Genomic DNA, 12,126 nt, shown 5'->3' with positions numbered 1-12,126 from the left:
GTCTTAAGGTGTATGCACCAATTTGTAAGTCACTCTGGATAAGAGCGTCTGCTAAATGACTTAAATGTAATGTAAATGTCCTTGTTTTCTCTACCCTCCGGTCTCTGTGACTCTCTCTTATCCCCTCCTATCTTTTTGTCTATCTCACACTCACATTCTTATACACATGCTCACAAACAAAAACTAACACACAATCATTTAGATGTTCTCTCGGCACACTTTTCACAGCCCTGCATAAAAAAAAACGGAAATATGAGTACTTCAGTACTTTGTTGAAGCACCTTTGGCAATAATTACAGCCTCGAGTCTTCTTGGGTATGATGCTACAAGCTTGGCACACCTGTATTTGGGAAGTTTCTCCCATTCTTCTCTGCAGATCTTCTCAAGGTCTGTCAGGCTGGATGGGGAGTGTTGCTGCACAACTATTTTCAGGTCTCACCAGAGATGTTTGATCGGGTTCAAGTCTGGGCTCTAGCTGGGCCACTCAAGGACATTCAGAGACTTGTGCCGAAGCCACTCCTGCATTTTCTTGGCTGTGTGCTTACGGTCGTTGTCCAGTTGGATGGTGAACTTTTGCCCCAGTCTGAGGTCCTGAGCACTCTGGAGCAGATTTTCATCCAGGAACTCTGTTATTTTGCTCTGTTCATCTTTGCTTCGATCCTGACTAGTCTCCCAGTCCCTGCTGCTGAAAAACATCCCCACAGCATGATGCTGCCACCACCATTTAGGTTGGCTGGTCTAAATGATAAAGTATGTAGAAAAAATAATAGACCTATACATTTTTGGGAATATAATCTTGAGAACTAAACAACCTAAATAAAAGCTCAACAGGGAGAATTGAAATTTCCAAAAATAATTAATTTAGCTGTATTTATTTTGATATTATGTTTGAGCATAAGAACACAGCCATGGCAAAATGTGTAGAACTGCAGGAAATTAGCTTTCAAACGGTATAGTATTATCTATTATCTCCATGGAAGAAAATGCAGTAAATTGGCATCAAAATGGCCCCAAAAAAATCTACACCGCCAAGATGGAAGAAATTCAGCCGCACAGACTGGCCGAAGGCACCAATTGCCACGCCCCTTGCCACGCCCACCACATGAGCCAGAAATAGGTTTGAAGCATCACAGTAACCACGTTTCCATCCACAGTTTTTATATGAGTCAAGTCATATTGTGAAGAAAAAAAGGGGGAGGCACATTTTCCCAGTCTAACTCCTATGCAATGACACTGTTCAGCTCATTGGGTTGTTTTGTAGCTTTGTTGCGAGACATTGCATCAGAAATAAGGTAGACAAGCCGTGTATGAGTCAAAACAGCCCATAGAGCTCATGTAGCTTGAGGGCCTTACCACCAATCCATCTTCTTAATGCTGAGTGCCAAGCAGAGATGCTTTGCATGTCATTTTTACAGTCAGACACTAACCACAAGGCCACTGAGGTACGAGTTGGGCCACTGAGCAATGTTGAATTCTAGGTCAAATCTATAGCCTCAAACCTCCACAAGGCTCTCTTGTCTGACTCACTGTGAACAGTGTGTGTGTGTGTGTGTGTAAGTCATGACATGAATGATGTGTCAGGTCATTGGGATGAACAATACCACACCATGTTTGATGATAACATGCTAGCAGAGGGCAGGAGATTTCATTGAATTGTATACAGTACACACACACACACACACACACACACACACACACACACACACACACACACACACACACACAAACATGTGTTACCTGTGAATTGAACGGCACGCACAGGACAGCGCTCAGACATCATCCGGTTTCTGGTTCCAGGCTGTGACCCTCCCAGGTTTGAGTAACACCCCTGAGTGTCTCTGCTTATTTCAGATGTGTGTTTGGGAGGTGAGAACACTGAGGCACTGGACTCACCCCCCTCATTCCTTTCCTCTCCTGTCTTCCCTTCCTCCTTACCTCTCACCACCTCTCCATCTCACTTGCTCCATTCTCCTCCCATCCTCTCTCTGTAGATAGAGTGGATGGTGGTCTGTGTTAGTGTGACAACAGATGAATCGCTTCTGCCTGCTAAACTTCAGCCCCAATCCCAGCCTCAGCCCGAGTCTCAAATCCAGTCCCAGCCTCAACCCCAGCAGTGTGTCCTCAATACAGGCCCAATACGGGCTCAAGGATACACTGTTGACAGTCATGGGTCATTGCAGTCCAGGGAGTGTGTGACACACTCATGAATGATGCAGGACACCGACACACAAATACACACACTGCTTAAGCCTTACAGGTCTGTCGGGCACGCACGCGCACACACACACAACAAAGCCCATAAACAAGACTCCACACATCTCAAAGGTCTCTGGAACGCTACACAGTGAACATAATATGGAGAGAACATTGGGGGTAGAACATAATGTGCTTGCCAATTTCACACGTCACAGAGAACAAGGTAGAGCCTTCGGAAAGTATTCACACCCCCTGACTTTTTCCACACTTTGCTAGGTTACAGCGTATTCTAAAATGTATTAAATAATTTCCCCCCCTCAGCAACCTACATACAATACTCCATAATGACAAAGCAAAAACAGGTTTTTAGAACTTTTGAAAATGTATTAGAAATGTAAACATGTAATATCACATCTACATAAGTATTCAGTCTTTACTCAGTACTTTGCTGAAGCACATTTGGCATTGATTACAGCCTTGAGTATTCTTGGCTTTGACACTACAAGCTGGGCACACCTGTATTTGGAGAGTTTCTCCCATTCTTCTCTGCAGATCCTCCCAAGCTCTGTCAGGTTGGGTGGGGAGTGTTGCTACACAGCTATTTTCAGGTCTCTCCAGAGATGTTCGATCGGGTTCAAGTCCGGGCTCTGGCTGGGCCACTCAAGGACATTCAGAGACTTGTCCTGAAGTCAGTCCTCTGTTGTCTTGGCTGTGTGCTTAGGGTCATAGTCCTGTTGGAAGGTGAACCTTCGCATTCAGGTCTAAGAGTTCAATCTTGGTTTCATCAGACCAGAGAATCTTGTTTCTCATGGTCCGAGAGTCTTGGTGGTTCCAAACTTCTTCCATTTAAGAATGATGAAGGTCACTGTTCTTGGAGACCTTCAATGCTGCAGAAATGTGTTGGCACCCTTCCTCAGATCTGTGCCTCGACAAAATCCTGTATCGGAAATCTATGGACAATTCCTTCGACCTCGTGGCTTGGTTTTTGCTCTGACATGCACTGTCAACTGTGGGACCTTATATAGACAGGTGTGTGCCTTTCCAAATCAAGTTGTCAAAGTATTTCAAGGATGATCAATGGAAACAGGATGCACCGGAGCTATATTTCGAATTTCATAGCAAAGGGTCTGAATACCTTTGTAAATTTTTATTTATTTATTTATTTATACATTTGCAAAAAAAAAGAAAGTAACCCGTTTTCGCTTTGTCATTATGGGATAGTGTGTGTAGATTGCTGAGGATTTATTACATTTTTTATCCATTTTAGAATAAGGCTGTAACGTAACAAAATGTGGAAAAAGTCAAGGGGTCCTTTCCGAAGACCACTTCAGAACATTAAATTGAGACAAGCATCTGAAATGCATCATGCCATATGGACTAGGGCGATATGGCCTAAAACAAAATATATATCTTAATTTTTTCAAACTTATCAGGAATTCACAATATTTTTCTCAAAAATGTTTTAATGTGGAAGCCTTCCACAACCATCAGATCCACAAATTATTAAATTAATTCATCTAAATAGTTTAACCTGCATTTTTTTTGCAATAATCACTGATCTGGCTTTCAAGTTTGTTGCAAATTTTACTATAAACATTCATAATGCACATTCACTAATAATGTGAATGTGCATTATGCAGTTCATTCGGGTATAGAAAATGAACACGGCTCATCAACTATCTCTCAAGCACACGTGCTCGTCTTCAGTCAGCTAATCTTTATATTTCAGTTAGCCAACTTTAATCTATTTGCTAGCTTACAAGGTTGAGCAGTTGAATTGCTATGAACACACCCTTCTGTCTGAACAGCGCGTTAGCCTGTCCACTTTGTTCAGATCTGATCATCTGTTGCAATCAAGTGGCCTACCTTATTTCTCAAAATGAGAAGTGGACAATTCCTTATATGATTCTGTTTTATGCTTATTATACATTTGTAAAACACAGACTAGACAGCACAGGAGGTTGGTGGCAACTTCATTGGGGAGGATGGGCTTGTGGTAATGGCTGGAGTGGAATAAGTGGAATGGTGTCAAATATAATCAAACACGTGGTTCCTGTGTTTGATGCCATACCATTTGCTCCGTTCCAGCCATTATTATGAGACATCCTCCCCTCACCAGCCTCCACTGGTAGAAAGCTAGTTCGACAGTCTTTGGCCAAAATGCTGCTAGCCGGTACTCCAATGATGAGAGCGACAAGCCGAGCATTCATTTTCCAGAATCAATGTTCACTTTACTTCTCTATTACAATAAAATAATGTGTTTTGGTGTCCATATGACCGATTCTGTTGGAACAAACCTCAAATGCAAATATCGAGATGAAACCACTTGGCATGAGGGGCTTGGCGTGTGTGTAAACCATTGAGGAAGAGGCAAAGTGAGAGGTCAATGCATTTCTATGGGCTTATTTTAGACCTGAGCTTGTCGCCTGCCTTCCCGCTTTTGGGACGACGACTCCCAAAGGAGGGCGGAGACATGAGTCTTGTCATTATATGCAGATTCCTGGTGTAAAGGTGGTGCCCCCAGCACAGAGGAGGGAAGGAGATGAGACCAAAAATACAACATTAGAACAAGCCGACAAGCGTACGTAAAAACAAAACAAAAATAACAAAAACCTTGAATATCGCACAAAAACAATAATTCAAATTAATTCGATATATCGCCCAGCCCTAAAATGGACCATTCAGCGTCACCATCTAGTTAGCATGTTACTATGTCAACATCCACATTCTGTCAATCAACACAGTCATTAGCTAGTCATTAGTTTAGTAAGCAACCCACTCCCATATGGTCTTTGCAGGTGGGTGCACTTTATTGTGAGGGAGACAAAGAGGGAGAGCAGTAACAATATTGTTGTTGTCTTGAGGTAGGATACAATAGCCCTCACAGTGTCATTTTGGTTTACCCCAGCAGCATCGGACCCCCAAGAGAGTACACCATGGGAGGGTGTAACGTGAGAGCAGAGGAGTGAGGACGGGTGATTGAGGGATGGCCAGATTTCTCTCTCCAATCCCTATATAAAATGACCTCAGTCGGGTAGGTAGTCCTGAAACCTGCATACAAACACTGTGATAACATGTTTTAGTAATCACACATGGTATGCGTGTGAGCATGCTTGCGTATGTGTGTGCTTGTCTCTGTGCGCGCGATTACATCTGTGTGTTTGTGCGCATGTCTGAGCACGTCCGTGTATGTGTGTGCGCGCGCGTCTCTCCATCCTTGTGTGTATGTATTCAGTGATTAATTACCTTGCGCTGGGGGACTCCTGCCTGTCTTTAATATGGTCCTGTGTTTCCTTGGTTAATTGCAGCACTGCATTATTAATGGCTGCTGGACGTTTCACCCTGGCCTGCTGCTGCTCCTGCTGCCAGGACACATGTCTGTCTGCATCTCTCTCCATTTCTCTCTCTCTCAATACCTTTTCACCCTCCCTCTCTCTCTCAATGGTCTTTTGTCTCTCTCCCTTTTCTCAGTGCCAGTCTTAATATCCTTCTCTTTCACACAGTCTCCCTCTCTACTTCGGTATCACTCCATCTCCTCTCTCCCTGGTCACTAAAGCATTGCAGGGAAAGTCAGTGAGTCTCCACTCACTGCAGATCTGTAGGTCCATGTACCTACTACTCGGGCTTGGTAATATATTGAATTAATGTTTGTTTTTGCGCGATATTCCAAATGCCTGTATCGTAATAATCCATGTTTTGTTCTTTTTTTTTGTTTTTATGAGCGTGTTAGTTGGCTTGTTCCCATGTTGTATTTTTGGTCTCGTCTCCTTTGCTCCTCTGTGCACCTTTCCATTTACACCAGAGATCTGTATATAATGACGAGATGCACGTCTCCTCCTTAACAATGGGAGTCGTTGTCCAAAAGGTGGGAAGGTAGGCGACAAGCTCAGGTCCAACATAAGCCATTAGAAACACAATGGCCTTATTTTGGACAGATTTTAGCGAGAGTGAAGCCTCTTGCTTCACCTCTTGCTCTATGGTTTACAGGCACACCAAGCCCCTCCCCCTGCCTCTAACACCAATAAAATGAAATCTTCCTCTCTGACAAGCGGTGTCAACTCGCTATTTGAGGTTTAATCCAACAGATTTGGTAATATGGACACCAAAACACATGGAGGCATTATTTTACTGTAATAGAGAAGTAAACGTTTCTAATGATAGCCTTTCTATGTCTCAACTACTCAAAATGCACGCAGAGCAGACGCTAAAACCAGAGTAGCAATGGACAGTCAGTTTGTCGCGCGCTGCGTTAGTGGCATTTTAGCCAGACTGTTATACTAGCGGTCTGGTCAGTTTTATAAATGTGCAATAAGCATGAAATACATGTATAGAAGGAATTGGCAATTCGTTCTGAGAAATAAATTATTCTGAGAAATAAATTATTGCTGACTGTTTGAAATGCAGGTTTTTTTTACCTTTAATTGTACAACAATGCTCATATAAGAAAATATTTTTACAAATCTAGATACTGTACAGTATATTGTGAATCGCCCATAAGTTTGGGGGAAAAAATGAGATCTGATTCTTAAGCTATATCGCCCAGCCCTACCTACTGGATGTAATGTCATGTGGTAACATTATGGGGACAAAGACCTGTCATCAGCAATAGCCGAGTACAGGACAATATCACACACACACACACACACACACACACACACACTAGAGATAGAAGGGGTGTGAGAGAACAAACCCCCGTTCCAGAGGCAGAGAGATCATACAGTAGTTACGTACTGTATATACAGTCGTGTGTGTGTGTGTGTGTGTGTGTGTGTGTGTGTGTGTGTGTGTGTGTGTGTGTCGGACTCAACCAGCCGCAGCTCTCTAATCACTGAGAAACTGATGATAAGTGAGTTAGGTCACATATCCAAAGGTCAAGATTTAAGGAAGGCATTGAAACAGTGTCTCAGTCGTTTCATGATATACAGCAGAATACACTGCATAGCCTACACCTGTAGTACGTACGTACACTATACCCACAACACAGTCCATACTAGACTTCAGCTATTGTATTAGTGTGTAGTGTAATATATACTGTTGAAGTCAGAAGTTTACATACACTTAGGTTGGAGTCATTAAAACTTGTTCTTCAACCACTCCACAAATTTCTTGTTAACAAACTATAGTTTTGGCAAGTCGGTTAGGACATCTACTTTATGCATGACAAGTAATTTTTCAAACAATTACACAGACAGATTATTTCACTTATAATTCACTGTATCACAATCCCAGTTGGTCAGAAGTTTACATACACTAAGTTTACTGTGCCTTTAAACAGCTTGGAAAATTCCAGAAAATGTCATTGTTTTGGAAGCTTCTGATAGGCTAATTGACATAATTTGAGTCAATTGGAGGTGTACCTGTGGATGTATTTCAAGGCCTACCTTTAAAGTCAGTGCCTCTTTGCTTGACATCATGGGAAAATCAAATCAGCCAAGACCTGGTTCATCCTTGGGAGCAATTTCCAAATGCCTGAAGGTACCACATTCATCTGTACAAACAATAGAACACAAGTATAACCACCATGGGACCACGCAGCCATCGTACCGCTCAGGAAGGAGTCTCCTAGAGATGAACGTACTTTGGTGCAAAAAGGGCAAATCAATCCCAGAACAAGAGCAAAGGACCTTTTTTAAATGTGTTACTGTATTTAACTAGGCAAGTCAGTTAAGAACAAATTCAATCACAGCCTAGGAACAGTGGGTTAACTGCCTTGCAGAACTTTACCTAGTCTGCTCGGGGATTAGATCTTGCAACCTTTCAGTTACTAGTCCAATGCTCTAACCACTAGACTACCTAACACCCCCTACGCATTGTGAAGATGCTGGAGAAAACAGGTACAAAAGTATCTATATCCACAGTAAAACGAGTCCTATATCGACATAACCTGAAAGGCCGCTCAGCAAGGAAGAAGCCACTATTCCAAAACCGCCATAAAAAAAGCCAGACTATGGTTTGCAACTGCACATGGGGACAAAGATCATACTTTTTGGAGAAATGTCCTCTGGTTTGATGGAACAGAAATAGAACCGTTTGGCCATAATGACCATCGTTATGTTTGGAGGACAAAGGGGAGACTTGCAAGCCGAAGACACCATCCTAACCGTGAAGCACAGGGGTGGCAGCATCATACTGAGGGGGTGCTTTGCTGCAGGAGGGACTGGTGCACTTCACAAAATAGATGGCATCATGAGATATATTGAAGCAACATCTCAAGACATCAGTCAGGAAGTTAAAGCTTGGTCGCAAATGGGTCTTCCAAATGGACAATGAACCCAAGCATACTTCCAAAGTTGTGGCAAAATGGCTTAAGGACAACAAAGTCAAGGTATTGGAGGGGCCATCACAAAGACCTGACCTCATTTGTGGGCAGAACTGAAAAAGTGTGTGCGAGCAAGGACAAACCTGACTCGGTTACACCATCTCTGTCAGAAGGAATGGGCCAAAATGCACCCAACTTATTGTGGGAAACATGTGGAAGGCTACCCGAAACATTTGACCCAAGTTAAACAATTTAAAAAGGCAATTCTACCAAATACTAATTAAGTGTATGTACACTTCTGACCCACTGGGAATGTGATGAAAGAAATAAAAGTTTAAATAAATCCTTCTCTCTAATATTATTCAGACTTTTCACATTCTTAAAATAAAGTGGTGATCCTAACTGACCTAAAACAGGGAATTTTTACTAGGATTAAATGTCAGGAATTGTGAAAAACTGAGTTTAAATGTATTTGGCTAAGGTTTATGTAAACTTCCAACTTCAACTGTCTATATTTTCTAATTAAAGTGAGAGCGACACCTCTCCCAAACCACGATTCATGGAATCACTGTAGCTCCGTGTGCCTCTGAGTCTCTCTTTACCCCGACCTGTACTGTTTGTGCTCCACGCTAATGACTTTCATTTGCAGCAGTCATGAAACATCAGGTAGCTTAATGAGACCGGGACTGGGGAAGCTGGAGTCATCGGGGTCCCATTCATTAGGCAACACACATTAACACACAGAAGAAACATTTTCAGTTTTCTGTTGCAAACCGTTTTACAACACAGGTCTCTCACAGCCATGTATAATTATGACTTAGTCATGGGTTGGCAATTAACAGGTTAAATATTAGTTTGTATAGAAAGAAGTATTATGAGTTTAGAGGCTATGCAACAGGGAGTATTTAGACTGACACAGGATCAGATACTTTCTTCACTCCCCTATTGGCTAAGGTTCAGATGGAGGCTATGGTAATCTGATCTTAGATGAGTGGTTAAGAGCAACTCCTACCTCGAGCACAGAAACAAGAAGGCTTTCATACAAGAAGAGATAAAGAGATAGCGCAAGGGAGAGAGAGAACGAGGGAACGAGAGAGAGCACAAAGAAAAGGGAGCGCAAGGAGGGGAGTGCCAGACTTAAAGGGCTGTGCTCTAGACTTCGCAGTGAGATCGACTGAACCAAGCAAACAGAGGAGGAGAGAGAAGGAGAGAAAAGGAGGAGTGAATGGATGAGATTGTGATTCTGTTGCACATTCCATGGGCCCACATTCCATGGGCCCACATTCCATGGGCCCACATTCCATGGCCCCACATTCCATGGGCCCACATTCCATGGGCCCACATTCCATGGGCCCCACATTCCATGGGCCCCACATTCCATGGCCCCACATTCCATGGCCCCACATTCCATGGGCCCACATTCCATGGCCCCACATTCCATGGCCCCACATTCCATGGCCCCACATTCCATGGCCCCACATTCCATGGCCCCACATTCCATGGCCCCACATTCCATGGCCCCACATTCCATGGCCCCACATTCCATGGCCCCACATTCCATGGCCCCACATTCCATGGCCCCACATTCTATGGGCCCACATTCTATGGGCCCACATTCCATGGCCCCACATTCCATGGCCCCACATTCCATGGCCCCACATTCTATGGGCCCACATTCTATGGGCCCACATTCCATGGCCCCACATTCCATGGCCCCACATTCCATGGCCCCACATTCCATGGGCCCACATTCCATGGGCCCACATTCCATGGGCCCACATTCCATGGCCCCACATTCCATGGCCCCACATTCCATGGCCCCACATTCCATGGCCCCACATTCTATGGGCCCACATTCTATGGGCCCAGTGTTTAACTACATTCGATAAGCAGCGGTGGGCTGCCACTCACGGAACCACTCCCCCAAAAATATATATATTTGTATTATTATTATTATTATTATTAAACATTCACACACTACCGTTCAAAAATGTGGGGTCACAGACATTTCCTTGTTTTTGAAAGAAAAGCACATTTTTGTCCATTAAAATAACATTAAGTTGATCACAAATACAGTGTAGACATGGTTAATGTTGTAAATGACTATTGCAGCTGGAAACAGCAGATTTTTTTAATGGAATATATACATAGGTGCAGAGGCCCATTATCAGCAACCATCACTCCTGTGTTCCAATGGCACATTGTTAGCTAATCCAAGTTTATCATTTTAAAAGGCTAATTGATCATTAGAAAACCCTTTTGAAATTATGTTAGCACAGCTGAAAACTGTCGTTCTGATTAAAGAAGCAATAAGACTGGCCTTAAGACTAGTTGAGTATCTGGAGGATCAGCATTTGTGGGTTCGATTACAGGCTCAAAATGGCCAGAAACAAATAACTTTCTTTGTCGCAATTCCATGCGAGAAATTGCCAAGAAACTGAAGATCTCGTACAACTGTGTACTACTCCCTTCACAGAACAGCACAAACTGGCCATAACCAGTTTAAAAAGAGGAGTGGGAGGCTCCAGCGCACAACTGAGCAAGAGGACAAGTACATTAGTGTCTAATTTGAGAAACAGACGCCTCAAGTCCTCAACTGGCAGCTTCATTAAATAGTACCCGCAAAACACAAGTCTCAACGTCAACAGTGAAGAGGCAACTCCAGGATGCTTGCTTTCTAGGTAGAGTTGTAAAGAAAAAACTGTATCTAAGACTGGCCAACAAAAATAAAAGATTAAGATGGGCAAAATAACACAGACACTGGACAGAGGAAGATTGGGAAAAAGTTATTGATAGACTAATATATGTTTGAGGGGTTTGGATCACAAAGAAAAACATTTGTGAGATGCAGAAAAAATGAAAAGATGCTGGAGGAGTGCTTGACACCATCTGTCAAGCATGGTGGAGGCAATGTGATGGTCTGCGGGTGCTTCGGTGGTGGTAAAAGTGGGAGATTTCTACAGAATAAAAGGGATCTTGAAGGAGGAAGGCTATCACTCAATTTTGAGTATCACTCAACGCCTTGCCATACCCTCTGGACGGATCTAAAATGGAGCCAATTTCCTCCTACAACAGGACAATGACCCAAAGCACAGCTCCAAACTATGCAAGAACTATTTAGGGAAGAAGCACTCAGCTGATATTCTGTTTAAAATGGAGTGGCCAGCAGTCACCAGATCTCAACCCTATTGAGCTGTTGTGGGAGCAGCTTGACCTTATAATTTGTGATCAAATATGCTCTGAAAGCAAACATGTTGACATGAGAACCCTGATATCGGGGAATTTGTGCCATTCTGAAAAAATTGTTAGTGCCCATCAAGCCAATCCAATTTTTGGGAAGTGCTTCAGGAAGCATGGGGTGAAATCTCTTCAGATTACCTCAACAAATTGAATGCCAAAGGTCTGCAAAGCTGTACATTGAGGGAAAAAAGTATTTGATCCCCTGCTGATTTTGTACGTTTGCCCACTGACAAGGAAATGATTAGTCTATAATTTTAATGGTAGGTTTATTTGAACAGTGAGAGACAGAATAACAAAAAAATCCAGAAAAACACGTGTCAAAAATTTTGGAGTAGAATCACAGACTTTCTATATCCAGAGGCGCAACATCGCAAAACTTTGGGGAACGCTTGGCAAGCAAACCAGTCCAGGGTTTGAGCAGTCAACTACAG

General features: G+C 43.0%; 2 protein-coding genes across 2 annotated transcripts in view; one reads left to right on the top strand and one right to left on the bottom strand.

The window, feature by feature from the left end:
- The window catches only part of LOC118394762 (solute carrier family 22 member 23-like), a 457,726-nt gene that overhangs the window by 634 nt on the left and 444,966 nt on the right, over positions 1–12,126 (top strand). The window lies entirely within an intron of this gene.
- LOC118394770 (PH domain leucine-rich repeat-containing protein phosphatase 1-like) overlaps positions 1–12,126 on the bottom strand; it is a 75,827-nt gene that overhangs the window by 49,428 nt on the left and 14,273 nt on the right. The gene's annotated exons all lie outside the window — the stretch shown is intronic.

The sequence above is a fragment of the Oncorhynchus keta genome, chromosome 15 (assembly GCF_023373465.1).
Source record: "Oncorhynchus keta strain PuntledgeMale-10-30-2019 chromosome 15, Oket_V2, whole genome shotgun sequence".
Taxonomy (NCBI): domain Eukaryota; kingdom Metazoa; phylum Chordata; class Actinopteri; order Salmoniformes; family Salmonidae; genus Oncorhynchus; species Oncorhynchus keta.
The sequence above is the reverse complement of the archived record's forward strand: the minus strand, read 5'-3'. Positions and strand labels throughout refer to the sequence as shown.